The 23996-nt window shown below is 39.8% G+C and overlaps 2 pseudogenes; one reads left to right on the forward strand and one right to left on the reverse strand.

Moving 5' to 3' along the window:
- The first annotated feature begins 7165 nt into the window (after positions 1-7165).
- LOC126020825 (solute carrier family 2, facilitated glucose transporter member 3-like) lies at positions 7166-12816 on the forward strand (annotated as a pseudogene).
- LOC126021362 (uncharacterized) lies at positions 8486-8688 on the reverse strand (annotated as a pseudogene).
- Positions 12817-23996: the final 11180 nt, after the last annotated feature.

A 23996-nucleotide genomic window follows, 5' to 3' on the forward strand; every position in this document is an offset into this window, starting at 1 on the left:
CAATATACACTCATATTTATAGTGCATTTATTATAGGTGATGAACCTATTTAGACATATCAGGTCATGCAAAGCCCATTGTATACATTATTTTGCACCTTCTATGGGGTTGACAAATGTATTATGACCTACAACTTCCACTAAGGTCTCATACAGAATAGTTTCATTGTCTTAAAAATTCTTTATATTACATCTATTCATCTTTATCTCTCCTAGTCCCTGGCAATAACTGATCTTTTCAATGTTTTTTATAGTTTTGCCTTTTTCAGAGTGTTGTAGAATTTAACTTATTTCCCATGACTTCTAAAAAAATATTGAATTGTCTAAATATACCAAAGCCTGTTTATATTTACTTACTGAAGGACATATTAGCTGATTTCAGGTTCTGGGAGATATCATTTTTATGCCTAAATCCTATCATTTGCAATAGAAATCACTTTAACAATACTGAATCTTTATTATATATCCATTCTTTTGTTTGTTTAAATAAGTTTCCAATTTTTGTTTACCTTTATGTACAGTGAAATATCTTAGGTTTCTGTTATATTTTTCCAGACTAAGTTCGTATTCAGTTCTCTCTTTAGGAAGCATTATTCTAATGTTTTGGAGACTGGTTAGAGATGATGAATCAAAAAGATGGATAAAATTTTTGTTTGGTTCTACTGAGATTTTGAATTTATAGTTTGTATTATTTAATTTTTCTTATTTTCTAACTATATATTTCTTACAAGTGTAAAGTGTAAATGCAGTGATAAAGGAAAATTTAGTGCATAATCTCCTCGCTACAATTTTTTGGACAATACCCAGTGATGCTTAGAACTTACTCTGGCTCAGGGACTTGAAGGGATCTGGGAATCATTGAGATTGGCAGAGATTAAACCCGTGTTGTCTGTGTGCAAGACAAGTGCCCTACCCTTGTACTCTTTCCTCCCCCAAAACATCGTCTTAATATATCTTTTCATTTTCTTTCCTATTAGTATTGAAGCTCACTAAAGTTATTGTACTTTACTGTGATTTTATGGCTGAAGGGAAGTCAATGTCTTTTTTTTTATGACAATTTTTTTTATTTAAACACCTTGATTACATACATGATTGTGTTTGGGTTTCAGTCATGTAAAGAACACCCCCCATCACCAGTGCAACATTCCCATCACCAATGTCCCAAGTTTCCCTCCTCCCCACCCGACCCCCGCCTGTACTCTAAACAGGCTCTCCATTTCCCTAATACATTCTCATTATTAGGACAGTTCAAAATGTAGTTATTTCTCTAACTAAACTCATCACTATTTGTGGTGAGCTTCCTGAGGTGAGCTGGGCCACACCCAGCCTTGCTCAGGGGTTACTTCTGGCTGTCTGCTCAGAAATAGCTCCTGGCAGGCACGGGGGACCATATGGGACACCGGGATTCGAACCAACCACCTTTGGTCCTGGATCGGCTGCTTGCAAGGCAAACGCCGCTGTGCTATCTCTCCGGGGGAAGTCAATGTCTTATACTCAAAGAAGAAGAAGAAAACTGGTTGCGTTCAAAAATTGTCTCTGATTTCTAAACTTGAAGTGGTCTCTTTCTGAGAATTTAGTCTTGAGCTCAGGGCAGCAATGGTGTGATGGCCCCTCTGAGAAAAAGTGCTCTTACAGTGAGCACAAACTAAACAGTAGTAACCCAGCTTGTGCTGGATCATCTTACTCCAACTGATCCATGTAAAAAAAGATGTCCTAGTGTTTGTTAAGTTCTCATCAGAAATAAAGGCACTAACCAGCAGGATTGGACTTAGAACCATCAACAACCTTTGTTCAGATTTATCTTGTATCACCTTTATAACCCAAGGCAGTTATTTTAACACCTACCCTTCTGCATGTGGAAAATAGGTTCAAGAATGTTAACAGAATCAGAAACTCCTTAAAATCAAAGTATGAAACTGTATCTGCATCTTTTGAATCTTTTGATTCATTTGGGGGCTACTCTCAGCAGTCCTCAGTAATTACTCTTGACTTTCACCCACAGATCACTACTGGTGGTGCTTGGGAGATCATATGCAGTGCTGGGGGTCAAACCTGGTTTACATGCACCCAAGAAAAATGCAACCTTGGCTTATCTCTCTGGCCCCAAATAGGAGTCTTTGACTCAGCCTAGTTCTGCTCAGCGCCTGCCAGAAAGCTGCGCTGAAGGCCTCTCCCAGGTTTTGGAAATATGCCGCTTGTGTGCAGGAGGGTGATCATTCTTTCCATACTTGAAAGCTGTCTGCAATGTTGTAATAATTGTATAAATTTATTACTTTAGTATAAATACATGTTGCATACTGCACTTAGAAATCTTAGAAATGCAGTAATCTTGATCATAGTAAGCTTTTATCTCTTCTCTTTTTTTTTTTTTTTGCAGAAGGAGATGCCTCCTCGGTGGTGATTAGAGGGTCTGTAACCACTGCCAGTAATAGTCAACCATACTGCCCATGGTTGAATGTTAGAGCTCAAAGGTGCAGAGTGGTTATGTGGACCACGAAGGTCATCAAATTCTTTGGAGTAACATCAGGAGCGAGTGCTTCTAAGAAGGCTAACTGCGCTGAAATTAAGCTCAGCTTATACCTCTCTGGTCCTGAATATATTTTTTTAAATAGTGAAATGACCAGGGCATAAGTTACTCTGTGCATGCATGTTGTGTTTGCACTCAAAAGCTCCCCTAGACTTTCTCAGCTGTACATTTTTCTATTCAAATAACTCAATATGTCACAATTGCAAAGTGCTGTTCTACAGCTGTTTGCCATTAATGTCTTCATTCTCATGGAATAGAAGGCAATAAAGAAGGGAAAATAAAAAGTGCTAATAACTCTTTGAAGTGTTATTGTTGTTGTTCTTTGTTAAATTTATTTTCTTTGGTGTCAGAGATCAGATCAAGGGCCCCAACAAATATGCAGAGCATGGAGTTCATATCACTGAGCTGCTTCCCAGACCTTTGAAGTTTCATTCTAAACAGTAAGCAGAGTAAAGTAGCAATCATATTATTATTTCTTCTTTCTTTTTTATTTGTTTGTTTGATTCTTTTTTTTGTTTTTGTTTTGGGGTCACATCCAGCATCGCTCAAGCATTACGCCAGCTCTATGTTCAGAAATCGTTCCTGGCAAGCTCAGGGGATCATATGGAATGCTGGGATTCGAACCACCATCCTTCTGCATGCAAGGCAAACACCTTACCTCGATGCTATCTCTCCGGCCCTGTTTGGTTGATTCTTAAAGCACACCCTGCGGTGCTCAGGGGTTACTCCTAGCTTTGCTCAGAAGTCACTCATGGCTGTCTCAGGGGATGATATGGGATGCCGAGGAATGAACCTGCGCCTGTCCCAGGTCAGCCGCTTGCAAGGCAAAACACCTTACTACTATGCTATCACTCCAGCCCCATGCTATTACTTCTAACTACATTCAGATAGGTTTTATTACAGCATATTATAAACAGAATATTTTTAAATTCTATCAAGTCTCAATGTCTCAAAATCATAATGCTCATTCTTTCTCTTTTTTTAAATTTTATTTTATTGAAATCATTGTGATCTACAAAGGCCTTTATAGTTGAATTTCAGATATACAGTGAGTGAGGGCTATTCCCACCATCAGTGTTGATCTCCCTCCCAGAGTACATACTATACTACCACCTTTTGCCCTCTGGCCTGCCAGTATATCTGGCCCATTTAAGATTAGATTGCTAAGGTTTAGGTCTTTTGATTCTATTGTCATTGACTTTGACTTGGCTATTTGGTTCTGTCCTTATTTTTCTCTAGCAATGGACCTGAGACAACTTAGCACCATGGACCCCAGCCTTTCTATTTTTCTTTGTAGTGTAAAACAGAGTAAAGGCGGGGCCGGGCGGTGGCGCTAGAGGTAAGGTGCCTGCATTGCCTGCGCTAGCCTAGGATGGACCTCGGTTCGATCCCCCGGTGTCCCATATGGTCCCCCAAGCCAGGAGCGACTTCTGAGCACATAGCCAGCAGTAACCCCTGAGCGTCACCGGGTGTGGCCCAAAAACCAAAAAAAAAAAAAAAAAACAGAGTAAAGGCTTGGTGTTCCTCCTCTCCATTTGATGTGTTCCCTTCTCCTTGCTATATGCTGGCATTTATGGTGTTTGGAGTATCTATGATTTAGCACATTGAGTTTCCTCATGAAGTTATTCTCTATACCACATACAAGTGATATCATTTTGTATTTATATTTCTTCTGTCTTACTTCATTTAACATAATATTTTCTTGTTACATCCATGTTATAGAAAATTGCATGATTATATCTTTTTTTTTTTTTTTTTTTTGGTTTTTGGGCCACACCCGGTAACGCTCAGGGGTTACTCCTGGCTATGTGCTCAGAAGTTGCTCCTGGCTTGGGGGACCATATGGGACACCGGGGGATCGAACCACGGTCCGTCCAAGGCTAGTGCAGGCAAGGCAGGCACCTTACCTTTAGCGCCACCGCCTGGCCCCGATTATATCATTTCTTATCGCTATGTAGTATTCCATTGTGTATATGTACCACACCTTCATGATCCACTCATCTGTTGTTGGACATCTAGGTTGCTTCCAAACCTTAGCTATTGTACTTATTGTACTGGATGCTTCAATGAGTAGTGGTGTGCACACATACTTTTGGATGCATGTCTTTCTGTCCTGGGGATAGGCACCCCAAAGGGGGGATTATAGAGTCATATGGCAGCTCAATTTTGAGTTTATTGAGAATACTCCATACTGTTATCCATAGAGTTTGAATCAGGCAGCATTCCCACCAGCAGCAGAGGAGAGTTTCTTTCTCTCCACATCCTTACCAATAGAGATCATTCCCAGTATTTTTGATATGTGCCATCCTCACTGTGTAAGAAAGATGATGTAAGTCAAATAACTGCCTTCCACTTTTACCCCTTATTTCTTTTGTCATACAAAAACAAGTTTGGGGACCGGCAAGGTGGCGCTAGAGGTAAGGTGTCTGCCTTGCAAGCACTAGCCAAGGAAGGACTGTGGTTGGATCCCCCGGCGTACCATATGGTCCCCCCAAGCCAGGGGCAATTTCTGAGCGCTTAGCCAGGAGTAACCCCTGAGCATCAAACGGGTGTGTCCCGAAAAACCAAAAAAAAAAAAAAAAAAAAAAAACAGGTTTGATGCTACAGCTTTTGCCATTGGCATCCTATCATCAAAAACTTCTTTGAGTCTAAGTCTTGGAGAGTTCTACCCGTTTTCCTCAATAAAATTTATGAATTCTGAGTCTAATCTCAAGGTCTTTTATCCACTCTGAATTGACTTTTGTATTAGGTGTGAGATAGGGATCAATCTTTCGTTTCTTACACATAGTTACCCAATTGTTCCAACAGCATTTATTGAAGAGACTATCTTTGTTCCTTTTCATTTTCTTGACTCCTTGCTCAAAGATTAGTTGACCATATAGTTGGAGATATGTCACTGTATATTCTATTCTGATCATTGGTCTGAAAATATGTATTTATTCCAATACCATGCTGTTTAGATCACCATGGCTTTGTTGTAGAGCTTTCAATTAGGTAATGAGATGCCTCCTAGTTTCTTGTTTTTCAGTATTGATTTGTCAATCTTAGGTCTTTTTTGGTTCTACATGAATTTTGTAATTAATTGGTCTAAGTCCTTGAAGAAATTTGTCTGAATTTGAATAGGGATTGCACTGAATCTAGATAGTAGCTTAGGTAAGATGGTCATTTTTATGATCTTGATTCTTCCCATCTATGAGCATGGAATGTTCTTACATTTCCTTGGATCTTCTTTCAATTTTGTTTTGTTTTGTTTTTGGGCCATACCTGGTGGTGGATCAGCAGTTATTACTGGCTCTGCACTCAGAAGTTGCTCCTGGCAGGCTTGTGGGATCATGTGCAATGCTAGGGATGGAACTCGGGTCTGCCCCACGTTGGTAGAGTGCAAGGCAAACACCCTAGAACTGTGCTATAAATCTGGCCTCTGGTTTTCTTCAATTTCTTTCTGAAGTGTTTTGAAGTTTTCTTGATATTGGTCTCTCACCTCTCTTGTTAGGTTGATTTCTAGGTACTTAATAGTTTTGGACCGATTTAAATAGGATAGCCTCTTTGATCCCTTTCTCCTCTGAGTAATTATTTGTATAAAGCAGGGGTCCTCAAACTTTTTAAACAGGGGGCCAGTTCACTGTCCTTCAAACTGTTGGAGGGCCAGATTACAGTAAAAACAAAAATTATGAACAAATTTCTATGCACACTGCATATATCTTATTTAGAAGTGAAGAAACAAAATGGGAATAAATATAATATGTACCCCCCGGGCCATAGTTTGAGGACCACTGGTATAAAGGAATGCAACTTTCTTTTGTCTATTGATTTATTATTTCTAGGAGCTTCTCTGTGGACTCTTTAGGGTCTTCGATGTATAGCATTATGTCATCAGCAAATAGCAATAGTTCAACTTCCTCTTTTCTGATATGAATTCCTTTGATTTTCTTATCTTGTCTGATATCTATTGCTAGGACTTTTAATACTATTTTGAATAAGAGTGGAGACAGTGGACATACTTGCCTCATATCAGACCTTAGTGGAAAGGTTTTTCCACTAAGAAAAAAGGTTCAGTTTGCACCATTAAGAATAATGCTGGGGGGGGCCGGAGAGATAGCATGGAGGTAAGGTGTTTGCCTTTCATGCAGAAGGTCCGTGGTTCAAATCCCGGCGTCCCATATGGTCCCCCGTGCCTGCCAGGAGCGATTTCTGAGCATAGAGCCAGGAGTAACCCCTGAGCACTGCCGGGTGTGACCCAAAAACCAAAAAAAAAAAAAAAGAATAATGCTGGGGGGGGAGCTGGGGGGGGGCATAGCAGTGGCATAGCAGTATGGTGTTTGCCTCACACATGGCTAATGTAGGACAGACCATGGTTCGATCCCCCGGCATCCCATATGGTTCCCCAAGCCAAGAGCAATTTCTGAGCTCATGGCCAGGAGCAACCCCTGAGTGTCACTGGGTGTGCCCCCCCAAAAAAAAAATAAAAAAAATAATGTTGGGACAGAGGGAGCGGACTCCTTGACAATGCTCTGAGTCTTGGAGAAAAGTTGCTGCTGAGGACATTTTGAAGATTCTGGTCATTGGCAGGAGCATCTCTGGGAATCTCAGTCCAAAAGTTTTTGGAAGCTTTGGAGAACAGAATAAGTTGAGGGCAGCTATGGGGACAGCGAAGGTCACTTCACACCTGCTCTTTACCATCTCTGTGGCCACCATAGGCTCTGTCTAGTTTGGCTACAACACTGGCATGATCAATGTTCCCAAGACCATCATCAATGCCCAGTGAGGTGGTGATCACGACCCTCTGGTCCTTATTAGTGACCATCTTCTCCAATAGGCTGCTTGATGGGCTCCTCTGATGGAGTCTTTGTTAACCACTTTAGCAGGAGCAATTACATGTGTATTGTCAACATTTTCAGGGTCATTAGTCGTTGCTTCATAGGGTTCTGCAAACTGGGAAAGAAATTTGAAATGCTGACCATCAGCCAACTGATCATTGGCTTCTTCTGCCATCTCTGCATGGGTTTTGTCTCAATGTACATTGGGGAGATCTCCCCAACTGCTCAGCAGGGAGCCGTTGGCACCCTTAACCAGCTGGGCATCATCATTGGCATTCCAGTGGCCCTGATCTTTGGTCTGAAACCCATCATGGGGACTGAGAAGCCATGGCCTATGCTGCTGGCCTTCACCATCATTCTAACTACCATCATCATGTTATCATCAAGGCTTAACCCTTTCATTTAGCCCTGAAAGTCCGAGATTCTTACTCATTAACATACAGGAGAAGGCACAACCAAAGATAAACCTCAAACAATTGTGAGGCACCAAAGACGTGGCAAAGACATCCAAGAGGAAAAAAAAAAAAAAAGAGAGTGTCTGGATGTTGCAAGAGAAGTGAACCTCCCTGCTGGAGCTGTTCACATCCCCAACTATTGGCAGCCCAAACTGATTGCCATCATGCTTCAGCTGTCTCAGCAGCTCTCAGGGATCAATGCTGTGTTCTATTACTCAACAGGAATCTTCAAAGATTCAGGAGTGTAGGAACCCATCTATGACACCATTGGTGCCAGCGTGGTTAACACCATCTTCACAGTAGTATCTCTGTTTCTGGTGGAACAGAATGAGCTTGGAGGACTCTGCATCTGATAGGCCTTGCTGCTCCAGCCTAATGATGATTTTCTTGTTACTGAAGACTGAATGTGCCTCGATGATCATCACCTGCATTGCAGCTATCTTGTTTTTTTGTGACTATACAAAGAAACTACTGAGGCTTTTTGGGGGTAAATTTTCCCCTTTGCTTGAGATTAAATGTAGTTATTACTGAAATCAGGGTTATCACGAGACGAGCATTATAATTGGTGGTGGCTGCAGGGCTTTCACTGTAATGGGAACTGGACAAGGGACTTTTTTTTTCTAAATTTATTTATTTAAAGAAAATGCACTGTGGTTTGAATCCTGGCATCCCATATGGTTCCCCCCAATCTGCCAGGTGCAATTTCTGAGCATAGAGCCAAAAAAGTAACCCCTGAGCGCTGCTGGGTGTGACCTAAAAACAAAGCAAAACAAAAAAAATAAAATAAAAAAGAAAGAAAATGCATTACATTGTTGACACAACTGATAACGATACATTTTTAGGAAGGGACGGTTCTACACTTGATCTTAGCCAAAAGGCCGAGAAGTGATGGGGATGGTTCTTTCTAGAAATCTCTACCCTCATTGTATAAAGCTCAAGGTGGACTTGGAAATTTGCCAGGATTTCTCTTCATATTCCTGACTTAGGTGTCTTCCTTAGCTTCTCCATTGATCTTTGCATTTCGTGGTTTGGTATTTTGGAGTATCAGGCTATTTGAACTGATGTATGGAAGGTGGATAAAGGTGTATCTTTTTTTAGAGGTGATTTTTCTAAGCAAGCAAGGTTCTCTAAATATGATAAAAATAGTGCATACTAATTCGTTAATTTATTCATCTAGGTTTTGAGCTGTATATTTTTCTCTTTCTTTCTTTCTTCCTCTTTTCTTTCTTCTTTCTCTCTCCTTTCTTTCCTTTCTCTTACTTTCTCTTTCTTTCTCCCTCCCTCCCTCCCTCCTTCCCTTCCTTCCTTCCTTCCTTCCTTCCTTCCTTCCTTCCCTCCTTCCTTCCTTCCCTTCCTTCCTTCCTTCCTTCCTTCCTTCCTTCCTTCCTTCCTTCCTTCCTTCCTTCCTTCCTTCCTCCCTCCCTCCCTCCCTCCCTCCCTCCCTCCCTCCCTCCCTCCTTCCTTCCTTCCTTCCTTCCTTCCTTCCTTCCTTCCCTTCCTTCCTTCCTTCCTTCCTTCCTTCCTTCCTTCCGTCCTTCCTTCCTTCCTTCTTTCCTTCCTTCCTTTTCTTTCTTTTTGGTTTTTGTGTCACACCCGGCAATGCTCAGGGGTTACTCCTGGCTCTACATTCAGAAATCACCCATGGCAGGCTCGGAGGACCAAATGGGATGTCGGATACAAACCACCATCCTTCTGCATGAATAGCAAACGCCTTACCTCCATGCTATCTCTCTGGCCTCTCTTTTACTTTTCTTTCTCTCTTTTTTTCTAATTTCTTTCTTTCTCTCCTTTCTTTCTCTCCTTTCTTTTTCTCTTTCTCCTTCCTTCTTTCCTTCCATCCTTCCATCCTTCCTTCCTTCTTCTTTCTCTCTTTTTCTTTTTCTTTTTTTTTTTGGGGGGGGGCACACCTTGTGACACTTAGATGTTACTCCTGGCTATGCACTCAAAAATTGCTTCTGGCTTGGAGGACCATATGGGACACTGAGGGATGGAGCTATGGTCCATCCTAGGTCAACTGCGTGCAAAGCAAACACCCTACTGCTGCACCAGCACTCCAACCCTGAGCTATATATTTTCTAAGAGAAAGAAGTGCTAGATCCAATCTGCCAGGAATTATATAATATAAATTGAAATGACGGGTGGTTTGGGAAAAGGAAGGTTGATGGAAGGACAGGAGACTGGCTCTGAATCTGGAAAGAGGCTGAGGAAAGGCCCTAAATACAGCACCTTTGTGTTTGGTAGTCATGATTAGAATAGGAGATTCCCTCTTCCCATCCAGACACAGACCTGACTGGCCGCAGGGGGCAGACTATCGGCAACGGCACTGAACCCAGAAGGAAGCTTTCACCTTTTCTCTTTATTCTCCCCTTTTTCTCTTACCCTCACCTTAGCCCAGATTCATATCTTGAACTACTATGGCTCAGACGTTTTACATGTTTTCTGTCAGTAATTTTGCAATATTTTTCTACATCATCTCTTTTCCATCTACTTTTTAGTCTTTGAACCAATTAAGCCATGGTTAGACAAACTTACTTTGTCCTAAATTGAATGGGGCAGTGAATTAAAAAATAAGCTATTTTGGGGCCTGGCGGTGGCGCTAAAGGTAAGGTGCGCCTGCCTTGCCTGCGCTAGCTTTGGACGGACCGCGGTTCGATTCCCCGGTGTCCCATATGGTCCCCCAAGCCAGGAGCAACTTCTGAGCGCATAGCCAGGAGTAACCCCTGAGCGTTACCGGGTGTGGCCCAAAAACCAAAAAAAAAAAAAAAAAAAAAAAAGCTATTTTAATGCAACTGTGCATTTTATATATCTATAACTGTGCATTATGTATTATGTATGGCCTAACCCTTTTAAGTATTTGAATCTTTTTATTTTAATTTTATTTAAAATTTTTACATATATCACGATAGAATGTTTTCATTAATTTTTTCATTTTAAAATATTCCAGGAAACATTTATTTTGGGGACTGTGGCTTTGGGCTAGGATCTGATTCTTCAATCCTATGCCAGGAACCTAAGTGGTCTGAAGCCAGCCCAACTGGCACTTTCATTTTCTGCCCTGCAGGGTTAAGACACAGAATGAGCCCGAACTGAAAACATTTAAGTACTGCTCAAGTGTTAGTGTCATCTAAGAAGCTCAGCATGAGATCACAGTCTGACCATTTGTTCAGTACAAAATTGCTTTCCCACCTGGGTCCCAACACCTGAGCTGTTGTTTAAGTTGACAGAGATATTGAAGACAATGACTGAGCACATCAATATTCAGTGACTACATTAAAAGAAGAGGCTGGAGACATTTTTACATAGCCCAAAAGGAAACATCTTCAATGGATAAAGTCATGACAATTTCCTATTTTATTAGTGTCTATGCTGCCCTCTACATTTAAAAACCTTAACTTGGTTTATACATTTTTGCTTGCCTTTTATCTACTCTATTCTTTTCTAGAGAAGTTTTGCTTGCCAAATATATTCTAAAAGACCTAAACTGTTTTGCCAAGGTACTATTCCAACCTCAGTTTTCCTGTTAGTAGGATAATTTTCCTTATAGTGCCATACTATAATTATTCTAGATTCTGAACACCTCCATCTCATAAACTTATTTGTTTGTTTTTGGCCACACCCGGCAGTGCTCAGGGATTACTGCTGGCTCTGCACTCTGAGTTCATTTTTCTGCATGTAGCTGACCAGTTTTCCCAACATCACTTGTTCAAAATGCTTTTCTTGCTCCACTTTGTATTCCTTGTTCTTTTGTCAAAGATTAATTGATTATATATGAGTCCATCTCAAAATATCCCGATCTATTCCATTATATGAGGCTTCTGTTATTTCTATACCATGCTATAGCGTATGGTACTACTGTAGACTACTACTGCTCTATAATGTCAGAGCCAAGCTGCCACAGATGGGACTGAGCTGCTGGTTTCTGAAGCAGCCTTGCAGCAAGACTCTGACAAAATATCTCAACCCTTTTTTATTAGAAAAGCTCAGGTACCTCTGACAAACCACGAGACCAGGAGAGAGAGAAAGAGGGAGAAAGAGAGATGATTTGGGACCAGGGTAAGGCCAGATTGAGGGCCAGGTAAAAGGAACAGGTATGCAATATAAAGGGGATAAATAGTCCAAAGGGAAACAGCTGATGGTAGCCAAAGGTCTGTCCAAATCAGGGAGAAAAACCATAGTCAGGAGTAGAAACAGTTCTTTACAATTGCTGCTTCAACTGTTCCTTCTAACTGCCAAGTCTTCCTGGGGTAGTGGTGGTGGTGGTGGTGGTGGAGGTAGTTATAGACTCAGCCAGCCAATCATATTTAGGGTCTTCCTTAAAGGGGCAGACCACCCTTTTATGGGTGTCTGGGGCTGGACTTTTTTCTTGTCAGATAGGTTTTGAGTCTGTAAAGTTCCTGAGTAGATGTTTACCCAAGAAGCTATATATACTTCCCTCAGACCTAAATGAAAGTCTGGCTGGGTGAAGTACTCTTGGCAAAACATTCGTTTTGTTGATTTTTTTCACTATAATTTACTTTTGGGCCTGGGGAGTTTCTGGTGATCAATATGTTTTAAATAGTAAGGATGCTTCTTTGTTTGTAATCTCCCTATTTGATTTTGCTGCTTTCCGTATTCTGTATCAATCTGTGATTTTCATCATGGTGACTAGAATGTGTCTTCGGTATTTTTCTGAGTCTCTTAGCTCGTACACTTTAGACATCCAGACTGTGTTTACTTTCACTTTTCATCTCTGAAGACTTTTCAGCAATGATACTCTTGACTGCTGATCTTCATAAAGATTTTCTTCCTCGGTCTCTGCGACTCCAATAATTCTTATGTTGTTCCTATGGAATTTACTCTGGAGTTTTATTTTCATCTGTTTGTTTATTTTGAGTAATTTTTCCATATTCTGTTATATTCTGTTCTTTCATTTTAAGGCTTTATCTGACCTCTTGTATGGAAGTGTTATGCAGCTCATCTTCCAGTTCACTGATTGTGTCCTCAGCAGCTCATACTCTGTTGATGAGACCTTACAGTGAACTTTTCATTTTATCTCTTAAGTATTGTAGTCCTGTTACTTCTGATTGAGATTTTCTCATTTGTGCTCTCATATAATCTTGGGTTTTATTGGCTATTCTTTTGGTTAATTCTATGGTTTCTTTGAGTTCTTCATACATCCACATTTCCTCTCTAAAGACCTCATCAAAGAAGCTATACAGGTGGCTAATGTTAGTTGAATCCTCAAAACTACCATCTTCATCCACTAAGTGTAGAGGAGTTCTGCATTGTCTTCCTATTGTGACCTTTGCAAGTCTTGTGACATTTTTAATGTGTTTTGGTGGAGAAGAAATGTCTAGGGGCCGGAGAGATAGCATGGAGGTAAGGCGTTTACCTTTCATGCAGAAGGTCATTGGTTCGAATCCCGGTGTCCCATATGGTCCCCCGTGCTTGCCAGGAGCAATTTCTGAGCACAGAGCCAGGAAAAACCCCTGAGCACTGCTGGGTGTGACCCAAAAACCACACACACACAAAAAAAAGAAATGTCTAGAAGAAATGTACAGCTGTGGAGCAAACCAGAGTAGCCGTGCACTTCTCTCAGTGCACTAGCCTGAGTTATAATTGTCCTATTTAATACTAAAACTGCCCACTATCAGCACAGATGCCGCTATCTGAGCTTGCCTGTCTCCAGGCCAAGCTTGTGACAAGAAGTTGGGAGGGGTCAAGCAAAATGGTGTCTGCAAGTGGAGCAGCTTCCCCATCACTGTCACAGATGGCTGCCTCATTGCCTATCATCACACAGCCATGCCACCGCTGCCTGTGGTGGAAGACAGGCCCTCCTGCCTCATTTATCCTTGCTTCTGCTACAAGCCTTTGGTTATAATGTCCTATAAGCCTATAAACTTGGCCACACAGATGGGCCTGTTCTCGGCTCCACAGCTCCCAGTACTGCCACGGGACCAAGTTAGTGCACCACTGTCTGACAGCCTTTTGGCAATGGCAATACCGCTTTCTGGCCTTAATGCCACTGCTGGCATTTTGAAGCTAATATCGCATAGCTGCAGCGCCACTGTCCATATTGCCTGATCACAGTGACTGTCTGCGTCACTTAGCATTGCCCCTTGGTGCTCTCCCTCAGCCAAATGTCCACATCCCATGACCTCAGCCTTGTCAATGGGCCAACACCGTGCTCCACAGTTCCCAGCCTTGTCGCAGGACCAGGTCTAGCACCATCCTCTGCCAGACTGCTCTTTTTAGAAACACAAATGTGTAGCTGCTTCCAGCACTGTCACTCATCATTCTTATTCACTAAAATATCTTATTGAAACGATGTGATTGGGCCCGGAGAGACAGCACAGAGGCGTTTGCCTTGCAAGCAGCCGATCCAGGACCAAAGGTGGTTGGTTCGAATCCCGGTGTCCCATATGGTCCCCCGTGCCTGCCAGGAGCTATTTCTGAGCAGACAGCCAGGAGTAACCCCTGAGCGCAGCCGGGTGTGACCCAAAAACAAACAAAAAAAAAAAAAAAAAAAAAAAAGAAACGATGTGATTTAAAACCAGTGTAAGAGAACTGAAAAACCGGTAGCTTAAATGAAAAACTCACTGGAAGGGCTCACCTACAAAGTGAAAGCTGATGAGGACAGAATCAGCGAGCTGAAAGATAAGCTGCACAACCCCTCCATACAACAAAAGAAGTTGGAAAAGAGTCTTGAAGTAAACTAATAGAGGATGTAAAAATCCTCAAATTAAGTGAACAGACAACAGTAGACCTTTGGGGTAAATTTAAAATTATTAAAGTTTCAGAGAGCCAAGAGGAAAACCCCTAAGAAGAAATAACTAAGAAATATCATTGCTGAGAAGTTCCCAGAGCTGAAGAGTGCATGTACCCACATCCTGGACATCTAAAGAATACCAGCTAAAAGAGACTCAATAGGGGCCGGGCGGTGGCGCTGGAGGTAAGGTGCCTGCCTTACCTGCGCTAGCCTAGGAGACGGACCGCGGTTCGATCCCCCGGCGTCCCATATGGTCCCCCAAGCCAGGAGCGACTTCTGAGCGCATAGCCAGGAGTAACCCCTGAGCGTTACCGGGTGTGGCCCAAAAACCAAAAAAAAAAAAAAAAAAAAAAAAAAAAAAAAAAAAAAAAAAAAAAGAGACTCAATAAAAGCAACCGTAGACATATCTTAGTCATAAAGATGAAAAATAAACGTAGTTAGAGATAGAATACTGAAAGCAGCAAGATCAAAGAAGTAAATTAGATACAAAGAAGCATATTTAATATCATAAGCAACCCAAAGGCTTGAAGGGAGTTGTGGGATATAATGAAAAAAATACTCAATGAAATGAATATCTCACCAAGAATACTCCACCCAAACTTTCATTCAGTTTTTAAGGAAATATCCACAGCTTCATGGATAAAAATAAAATAACAGCTCAGGAACTTTAAATACTCAAGACCAAAATTAAATTAAGAACAGAAGAGTCTACTCTAAGGCAAGATACACTCCAAAAACACATCAGTCTTCTACAAATATGGCAAAAAATTGCATGACATTAAACTCTCTCAATGTCATTGGACTAAAATGCACCAATTAAGAAACATGGAGTCGCAAAATGGATCAGAAATCGAATCCAATATTTTACTGCCTGCAAGAAACACATTTTTTCCAGTTCTGAATAATATCTTTATTTGAGCATCATGATTACAAACATTTTTGTAGTTGGGTTTCAGTCATAAAAAGAACACCCCCTTCACCAGTGCAACCTTCCCACCATCAACGCCCCCCCAACTCCTTCCTCCCTCAGTCCCTGTATGTATTTGAGGCAGGCATTCTATTTCTCTTACTCATTACTGTTGTCATGGTTGTTGTGAGTGTAGTTACATTACTCTTTGTGGTGAGCTTCATATCATGAGCCAGTCCTTTCAGCCTTCATCTCTTTTGTCTCTGGGCATTATTACAATAATGTCCTTTATTTTTCTTAAACCCCATAGATAAGTGAGACTATTTTGTGTCTATCTCTCTCTGACTTATTTTCCTCAGCATAATAGTTTCCATGTCCATCCATGTCTAGGAAAATGTCATGACCTTGTCTCTTCTGACACTGCATAGTATTCCATTGTGTATATGTACCACAATTTCTTTAGCCATTCATCTGTTGTTAGGCATCTGGGTGCTTCCAAATCCTGGCTATTGTGAATAGCACTGCAATGAATATAGGTGCGCAGAAGGCATTTTTGTACTGTGTTTTTGTGTTTCTAGGGTATATCCTCTTTGATTTCATCTCTGACCCACTGGTTGATCAGTAGCGAGTTGTTTAACTTCCAGGTGTTAAACTTTTTTTCCCTGAGTTCCTTTGTAGTTCACTTCTAATACATTGGAATATACTCATAGGTTCTCATGACTTTTTTCTGGTTTTGTATCTAGGGATCATTTCTGGAGGACTTGAGGAAACATACGGGTGCCAGGTATTGATCTTGGACAGTTGCATCCAAGGCAAGGACCTACTTTATTATCTCTTTGTTCTGAATAGGAACAATTTTAACATCAACATATTATAATAATAAAATAAAATTCTCTCACATCATCACAATAATTGAGGCTTATTTATTTAAATTTATTTTATTTATAGAACATATATCACATAGTTAACTGTGCTATATTGTTTCTAGATAAGTGAGAGAAAAAATATTTTCAAAAGAACAGACAGAAAGAAAAGACCAAAAGGAAGAGAAGAAAAAAGACATTTACAAGAAAATTATTATATCGCCAATAAGTCATTGATTGGAGGTTTAATAAGCTCTTGTTGCTAGCTGACCATTTTTATTTCATTTTTTCTGAACATTAACTTATTTCAGCTACACATTGACATCTAAATTGGTGTGTTCCTATAAAGATGATAGCATTTAACAAATAAAGTTGTTTAATTCAAAGCACTAGTAAATCAGAAACACTTTTAAGATACTGTGACTTTTGTGGTGTGTGGTTATAGCTGCCAGGTCACCCAGGAAGGTGCCCACACTCATGCCAAAAAACGTCCTGGTAATATCAGGACATTTGGAAATGCCAGTCTACTGGGAGTTTGGTCAGATTGGCTCTCACGAAACCATATCTGGAGAGAAAAGTTCTCCACAAATAAATAAATTACTGTGGCTTCTTTCTCAGTTTATAAGTCTTCTTTGAGTTGTAATTGAGGCTGAGGCTTATTCATGAGGAGGAAATTCAGACTTTCTCTTTCAAGCCTGCCTTCTCCTTTGAGCATGAATCTCTCTTTTCGGTTCTTTTTTTTTTCTTTCTACTCTGATAAAGCCTGGATTTTCTCTTGAATACATATAACCTCTCTGTCCACTCACATCTCATATAAATTAATGGGACACAAAGGAACATGATTCAAGTAGAAAATCACAAGCCATTTCTTGGAGTGAGTTGAGTTTCTGTGAACCTGTCATATACTTGAGCTAATGTTAACCCAAACTTGTCTGTTAGTCAAGTGTAATGCCTGGAAAGAAGATAAAGATAGGGTCCAGATATATAATCCAGGAGGAAAGACACTCACTCTGCATGAGATCAACCTGGTTTCAATATCCAGGACATCATATGTTTCCCTGAACACCATCAGGAATGATTCCTGGACACAGCCAGTAGATCTGAGCACACCTGAGTGTGGCCCCAAAATAAAATGAACGAACAAAAATATTTTATAGTTTTGGTCTTGAAAATGAATAGTGGCATGTATTCTGAGAAAATCAGAGTGTCCTCATCATTGATGTGATATGGATGGTTGTACATAAACAATGATTAATGATTAGCTTAGTTGTAGTTTCCTTAAGATGGGATATGGGGGCATTGGTGGTGGGAATGTTGCACTGGTGAAAGGGGTGTTCTTCCTACTGCAATCATGTCTGAGGTGACAGTTGGTAGCTAAACTTAATGCATTGTTCATTTTGCAATATATACAGATATCATAAAATTATTTCTTTACTCCTGATTAATAGATATGTTTAGGGCTGGAACAATAGCACAGTGTTTGTTTGCTTGCATTCGACTGACCTGGATTTGATCCTTGGCATCCCATATTGTCTCCTGAGCCTGCCAGAAGTGACTTTGGAGTGCAGACCCAGGAGTAACCCCTGAGTGCTGCTGGGTGTGGATCAAAAATAAATAAATAAATAAATAAATAAATAAAAATAAAAACCAATTCTTCCAAATCCAGGGAACTTGATCAATCAGTTATATACAAGTTTGAAAAAAAGAGTTAGAGAAAGAAGCCCACTTGGGCTGGAATCTACAAGATAGTGAGGAATCAATAATTAATAGCTGCATTTGTATAAAATTAGAAAGTCCAAGCTGCTTTACCTTTACCGTACTTTCATCCATGACTCATTTTTCATTGCATGAAGTGACTCACGTTGCGAGTGAAAGCCAAGAATGCTAACGCAGAAATGTGGCCTTTAAATGTAAATATTTTAAAACAGGTTTTGATCAAATTAGTGACTGAATATGTCAGCAATACCTTTAAAATAAATGTCAAGATAGATGCTTCAACTTAAACATTCAATGCATTAGAGATGAAAAACTGCTAAGTAGATTGGCCCAGCATGTTTCAGTGCTCTTCAGAAGGTCAGCAGATAACTTGCCTTGGAGGAGAGATGTTACCTTTAACTGTCCTTGTAAAGGGCAGGCAAATGTTCATTAGCTGATGAACAGTCTCAATTCTCTTTGGAAAGCTCAGAAGTTGGACTCATTAACTTTATTTAAAGAACTTTTGCCCTTTATAACCTTCAGAGAAATGTCAGAAATTATAGAAAATGTGAAGCCACAGAGCAAGAAGAACTTAGGAGAAACACATCTCTCAATCATCTTTAGTAAGATAAAAATTTGTTGCAATTTATCATAAGAAATTATGTACATTTATATGCATTTTATATTTATTTTCATAGAAACATTCAAAATTAGAACAGGAATTTGACTGCTTTTGTACAAAAGTAAATCTTTTAAATATAAGATTATGCCAACCTTACAGTGAGGCAGGCAGTATTAAATATATAATACATAGGTGGTCATTTTAATTAAATGTAGAGTAAATACCACTTTGCTATTTTGTCATTAGGTGGAAAAATAAAGCACATTATTTTTAAAAAATATTTTATTGAAACCATGGTGATTTACAAAGTTGTTCATAGCTGGATTTTAGACATAAAATTTTTCAGGGCCAATTACACCACTAGTGTTGATTCACCCCACCTATGTCCCCAGAGTTCATCCCAGGCCACCACTCATTACTCCAGCTGACAAGAATAACAGGGCCGTTTTAACTTTTGATCATTAAATATGGGTCTCATGATTTCATTGTTGTTGACTCTGGCTTGAATATTTAGTTTCTTTCTTTCTTTTCTTTCTTTCTTTCTTTCTTTCTTTCTTTCTTTCTTTCTTTCTTTCTTTCTTTCTTTCTTTCTTTCTTTCTTCTTTCTTTCTTTCTTTCTTCTTTCTTTCTTCTTTCTTTCTTTCTATACTTTCTTTCTTTCTTTCTTTCTTCTTTCTTTCTTTCTTTCTTTCTTTCTTTCTTTCTTTCTTTCTTTCTTTCATTCTTTCTTTCTTTCTTTCTTTCTTTCTTTCTTTCTTTCTTTTCTTTCTTTTCTTTCTTTCTTTCTTTCTTTCTTTCTATTCTTTCTTCTTTCTTTTCTTTCTTTTCTTTCTTTCCTTTCTTTCTTTCTTTCTTTCTTTCTTCTTTTCTTCTTTCTTTCTTTCTTTCTTTCTTTCTTTCTTTCTTTCTTCTTTTCTTTCTTTCTTTCTTTCTTTCTTTCTTTCCTTTCTTCCTTTCTTTTCTTTCTTTCTTTCTCTCTCTCTTTCTTTCTCTTTCTTTCTTCTTTCTTTCTTTCTTTCTTTCTTTCTTTCTTTCTTTTCTTTCTTTCTTTCTTTCTTTCTTCTTTCTTTCTTTCTTTCTTTCTTTCTTTCTTTCTTTCTTTCTTTCTTTCTTTCTTTCTTTCTCTCTCTCTCTCTTCTTCTCTCTTTCTTCTTTCTTTCTTTCTTTCTTTCTTTCTTTCTTTCTCTCTTCTTTCTTTCTTTCTTTCTTTCTTTCTTTCTTTCTTTCTTTTTTTTTTTGTTTTTGGGGGGGCCACACTCATTTGATGCTCAGGGGTTACTCCTGGCTAAGCACTCAGAAATCGCACCTGGCTTGGGGGGGACCATATGGGATGCGGGGGGGGTCGAACCGCAGTCCTTCCTTGGCTAGCGCTTGCAAGGCAGAGACCTTACCTCTAGCACCACCTCACCAACCCCTAGTTTTGTTCTTTCTTTTTTTTTTTTAATTCTTTTTTTAAAATATATTTTATTTAAACACCTTGATTACATACATGATTGTGTTTGGGTTTCAGTCATGTAAAGAACACCACCCATCACCAGTGCAACATTCCCATCACCAATGTCCCAAATCTCCCCCCTCCCCACCCAACCCCCGCCTATACTCTAGACAGGCTTTCTATAACACTCATACGTTCTCATTATTAGGATAGTTCAAAATGCAGTTATTTCTCTAACTAAACTCATCTCTGTTTGTGGTGAGCTTCATGAGGTGAGCTATAACTTCCAGCCCTTCTCTCTTTTGTGTCTGAAAATTATTATTGCAAGAATGCCTTTCATTTTTCTTAAAACCCATAGATGAGTGAGACCATTCTGCGTTTTTCTCTCTCTCTGACTTATTTCTTTCTTTCTTTCTTTTTTTTTTTTTTTTTGGTTTTTGGGCCACACCCAGTGGTGCTCAGGGCTTACTCTTGGCTGTCTGCTCAGAAGTAGCTCTTGGCAGGCATGGGGGACCATTTGGGACACCAGGATTCAAACCAACCACCTTTGGTTCTGGATCGGCTGCTTGCAAGGCAAACGCTGCTGTGCTATCTCTCTGGGCCCTCTCTCTGACTTATTTCACTCAGCATAAGAGATTCCATGTACTTCCATGTATAGGAAAATTTCATGACTTCATCTCTCCTGACAGCTGTATAATATTCCATTGTGTATATGTACCACAGTTTCTTTAGCCATTCGTCTGTTGAAGGGCATCTTGGTTGTTTCCAGAGTCTTGCTATGGTAAATAGTGCTGCAATGAATATAGGTGTAAGGAAGGGATTTTTGTATTGTGTTTTTGTGTTCCTAGGGTATATTCCTAGGAATGGTATAGCTGGATCGTATGGGAACTCGATTTCCAGTTTTTGGAGGAATCTCCATATCGCTTTCCATAAAGGTTGAACTAGACGGCATTCCCACCAGCAGTGGAAAAGAGTTTCTTTCTCTCCACATCCCCGCCAACACTGCTTGTTCTCATTCTTTGTGATGTGTGCCACATCACATGGGGTTGTTTTCTTAATGTCCATTTCTTCCTTATTACTATTGGTGTATAGAAAGGCCATTGATTTTTGTGTGTTAATTTTGTAGCCTGCCACCTTGCTATATGAGTCTATGTCTATTGTTTCTAGAAGCTTTTTGGTAGAGTCTTTAGGGTTTTCTAAGTAGAGTATCATGTCATCTGCAAAGAGGGAGAGTTTGACTTCTTCCTTTCCTATCTGGATTCCATGATATCTTTTTCTTGCCTAATTGCTATAGCGAGTACTTTCAGTGCTATGTTGAATAGGAGTGGTGAGAGAGGACAGCCTTGTCTTGTGCCAGAATTTAGAGGAAAGGCTCTTAGTTTTTCTTCATTAAGGATAATATTTGCCACTGGCTTGTGGTATATGGCCTTAACTATATTGAGAAATGTTCCTTTCATTCCCATCTTGCTGAGAGTTTTGATCAAGAATGGGTGTTGGACCTTATCACATGCTTTCTCTGCGTCTATTGATAGATCATGTGATTTTTATTTTTGTTGTTGTTGATGTTGTGTATTATGTTGATAGATTTATGGATGTTAAACCAGAACTTGCATTCTTTTTTTTTTTTTTTGGTTTTTGGGCCACACCCGGTAACGCTCAGGGGTTACTCCTGGCTATGTGCTCAGAAGTTGCTCCTGGCTTGGGGGACCATATGGGACACCGGGGGATCGAACCGCGGTCCGTCCAAGGCTAGCGCAGGCAAGGCAGGCACTTTACCTTTAGCGCCACCGCCCGGCCCCAGAACTTGCATTCTTGGCATGAACCCTACTTGATCGTAGTGGATGATCTTCTTAATGAGGCATTGAATCCTATTTGCCAGGATTTTGTTGAGGATCTATGCATCTGCATTCATCAGCTATATTGGTCTGTAATTTTCTTTTTTCAAAGCATCTCTGTCTGGTTTAGGTATCAAGGTGATGTTGGCTTCATAAAAGCTGTTTGGAAGTGTTCCCGTTTTTTCGATTTCATGAAAGAGTCTTGCCAGGATTGGTAGTAGTTCCTCTTGGAAAGTTTGAAAGAATTCATTAGTGAATTCATCTGGGCCTGGGCTTTTGTTTTTGGGCAGATATTTGATTACCGTTTAATTTCATCAATAGTGATGGGGTGTTTAGTTATGTTACATCTTCATTCAACTGTGGAAGACTATAAGAGTCCAAGAATTTATTCATTTCTTCTAGGTTCTCATTTTTAGTGGCATAGAGTTTCTCAAAGTAGTTTCTGATTACCTTTTGAATCTTTCCTGTATCAGTAGTGATCTCTCCTTTTTCATTCCTAATACGAGTTATCAAGTTTCTTTCTCTCTCTTTCTTTGTTAGTTTTGCCAGTGGTCTATCAATCTTGATTATTTTTTCAAAGAACCAACTTCCTCTTTCGTTGATCTTTCGGATTGTTTTTTGATTTTCCACTTCATTATTTTCTGCTCTCAGCTTTGTTATTTCCTTCTGTCTCCCTATTTTTGGTTCCTTTTGTTGACCACTTTCTAATTCTATGAGCTGCGTCATTAAGCTATTCAGGTAGGCCCCTTCTTCCTTCCTGATGTGTGCTTGCAAAGCTATAAACTTTCCTCTTAGTACTGCTTTTGCTGTGTCCCATAAGTTCTGATACTTTGTGTCTTTATTATCATTTGTTTCCAGGAATGTTTTGATTTCTTCTTTGATTTTATCTCTGATGCACTGGTTATTTAGTATGAGGCTGTTTAACTTCCAGGTGTTAAAATTTTTCTTCTGTGTCCCTTTGAAATTTACATATAATTTCAGAGCCTTGTGGTCAGCGAAGGTAGCCTGCAAAATTTCTATCTTCTTGATATTATGGAGGCATGTTTTATGTGCCAGCATGTAGTCTATCCTGGAGAATGTCCCATGTACATTGGAGAAAAATGTGTATTCAGGTTTCTGGGGATGGATTGTCCTATATATATCTACTAGGCCTCTTTCTTCCATTTCTCTTCTCAGGTCTAGTATATTCTTGTTGGGTTTCAGTCTGGTTGACCTATCCAGTGTTGACAAAGCTGTGTTGAGGTCCCCCACAATTATTGTGTTGTTATTGATATTATTTTTCAGATTTGTCAACAATTGTATTAAATATTTTGCTGACCCCTCATTTGGTGCATATATGTTTAGGAGAGTGATTTCTTCCTGTTGTACATATCCCTTGATTAATACAAAATGTCCATCTTTGTCCTTTACAAGTTTTGTTCTTTCTTAACACCACCAATGCACCTGAGACCTCCTGTCCTTCATCCATTCATATTTGTGTTTCTCCTCCACTCAATTTCCTTTCTTTTCACTATACTCTGGGCCAAGGCTGTTCAAGACAACTCCCATTTAGAGTATTACATTTCCTCAGAGAAGTAATACAAATGGCCAAAAATGACATAAAAAGATATTCCACATCACTTATCATCACATAGATGCAAATAAAAACCACATTAAATTATCATCTTATGCCACAGAGACTAGCACACATCACAAAGAACAGGAACAAGCAGGGGCCGGAGAGATAGCATGGAGGTAAGGTTTTTTGCCTTTCATGCAGAAGCATGGTGGTTGGAATCTGGCATCCCATATGGTCCCCTGTGCCTGCCAGGGGCGATTTCTGAGCATAGAAGCAGGAGTAACCCCTGAACGCTGCTGGTGTGACCCCAAAACAAAACAAAAAACAAACAAACAAAAAAAGAACAAGTAGTGCCGATATAGATGTAGAAAGAACTCTCATTTACTGCTGATGGGAATGCCATCTAGTTCAGCCTTTCTGCAAAACAATATGGATTTTCCTCATAAAAACTTTAAATTGAGCTCCCATACAACCCAGCAATACTTCTAGTCAAAATATAAAATTACATAATGAATTGCATAACAAAAGTGCCCTC

The sequence above is a fragment of the Suncus etruscus genome, chromosome 10, assembly GCF_024139225.1.
Source record: "Suncus etruscus isolate mSunEtr1 chromosome 10, mSunEtr1.pri.cur, whole genome shotgun sequence".
Classification (NCBI taxonomy): Eukaryota; Metazoa; Chordata; class Mammalia; order Eulipotyphla; family Soricidae; genus Suncus; species Suncus etruscus.